The sequence below is a fragment of the Mandrillus leucophaeus genome, unplaced genomic scaffold (genome assembly GCF_000951045.1).
Source record: "Mandrillus leucophaeus isolate KB7577 unplaced genomic scaffold, Mleu.le_1.0 Scaffold2, whole genome shotgun sequence".
Taxonomy (NCBI): Eukaryota; Metazoa; Chordata; class Mammalia; order Primates; family Cercopithecidae; genus Mandrillus; species Mandrillus leucophaeus.
This window is the reverse complement of record NW_012102031.1, coordinates 3,146,619-3,148,772: the sequence shown is the minus strand read 5'-3', so window position 1 is coordinate 3,148,772 and position 2,154 is coordinate 3,146,619.

The following is a 2,154-nucleotide window of genomic DNA, read 5'->3' as shown; positions in this document are numbered from 1 at the left end:
TTAGAAAATATAGGTAAGTGTAAAGAAAGAAGTAATTTCTCACAATCTTACCACCAATGGCAACCAATATTAACATTTTCCATGTATATAAAATACATGATATTTATTTTCAAAATGGTAACAAGTTGTATATTTTCTTTCATAATTTCTATTTTTAAAATTATACTTTAAGTTCTAGGGTACCTGTGCACAAGTGCAGGTTTGTTACATATGTATACATGTGCCATGTTGGTGTGCTGCATCCATTAACTCATCATTTACATTAGGTATATCTCCTAATGCTATCCTTCCCCACTCCCCCAACCCCACGATAGGCCCCGGTGTGCGATGTTCCCCTTCCTGTATCCAAGTGTTCTCGTTCAGTTCCCACCTATGAGTGAGAACATGTGGTGTTTGGTTTTTTGTCCTTGTGATAGTTTGCTGAGAATGATGGATTCCAGCTTCATCTATGTCCCTACAAAGGACATGAACTCATTCTTTCTGTGGTTGCATAGTATTCCATGGTGTATATGTGCCACATTTTCTTAATCCAGTCCGTCATTGACGGGCATTTGGGTTGGTTCCAAGTCTTTGCTATTGTGAATAGTGCCGCAATAAACATATGTGTGCATGTGTCTTTATAGCAGCATGATTTATAATCCTTTGGGTATATACCCAGTAATGGGATGGCTGGGTCAGATGGTATTTCTAGTTCTAGATCCTTGAGGAATCGCCACATTGTCTTCCACAATGGTTGAACTAGTTTACAGTCCCACCAACAGTGTAAAAGTGTTCCTATTTCTCCACATCCTCTCCAGCACCTATTGTTTCCTGACTTTTTAATGATCGCCATTCTAACTGGTGTGAGATGGTATCTCATTGTGGTTTTGATTTGCATTTCTCTGATGGCCAGTGATGATGAGCATTTTTTCATGTGTCTGTTGGCTATAGCAAATTTTAAAAGAACCAAGTAGAATTCTAGAAATAAAAAATATAATGACCTAATTAAAACCTGATAGATGATTTGACAATGGATGGACTAGACATAGCTGAAGAGAGAAATGATAAACTGGAAGGTAAGTTGGATAATAATTACCCTTGATCATGTAATTAGTATGTTCACCTAAGTGTTGTGAAGTATCAAAATGTCTGCAACTTACTTTCACATAGTTCAGTAGAACATGTCTCTCTATCGATATAATACATATATAAACATGTTTAGCAACAGAGGGAGATAAGGTGAACATGGCAAAATGTTAACAATCGGTGAATCTATGTAAAGGGCATATATTCAGTGTACAACTGTACACTCTTGGTTTCCAAACACAACATGCTATTATTTAATTCTACCTGGGTGATGGCTTGTTCTCAGTTTCCTTCATTGGCTCTCCAACTTTTTCTTAATCTCTTTGTTATAATGGCCTAGGGCTCAGGCCTTCGACTTCTCTCCATGATCACGCTTAGTCCGTTGGTCATTTCATTTCTTCTCATAGTTTTAAATAACCACCAAATCCTAACTGCCTGCCTCTGTTCCAATGTAGACTCCCTCGCAAACTCGGCTTTCACATCCAGGTGCCTACTTGGCTATCTAACAGATAATTGAAATTAATACATCCAAAATTGAATGTCTCTAAATTTTCTCTACCTACAGCCTTCCTCACCTCAGTTGATGGCAATGTCATCTGAATTTCAGTTGCTTGGTCCAATACTTTGAATTTGTTATTGACTCTTCTTTCTCTTATAAATATTTTGTCCAAACCATTAGTGAATCCCTGAACTAATAACTTCTCACTCACCCTCACTATGCCCTCCCTGCTTTGAGCCATCATCAGTTCTCATCTGGATACCTGCAACAGCCTGCTAAGTGGTTTACCTGCCTCACCTCATGTTCTTGTACCAGTTCTCCTGCCAAAGCAAGAGCAATCATTTAGAATCAAAGTTGCCAGGCGCAGTGGCTCTCGCCTGTAATCCTAGCACTTTGGGAGGTCAAGGCGGGTGGATCACGAGGTCAAGGGATTGAGACCATCCTGCCCAACATGGTGAAACCCTGTCTCTACTAAAAATACAGAAATTAGCTGGGCATGGTGGCGAGCACCTGTAATGCAGCTACTCAGGAGGCTGAGGCAGGAGAATCGCTTGAACTCAGGAGGTGGAGGCTGCAGTGAGCCAAGATTG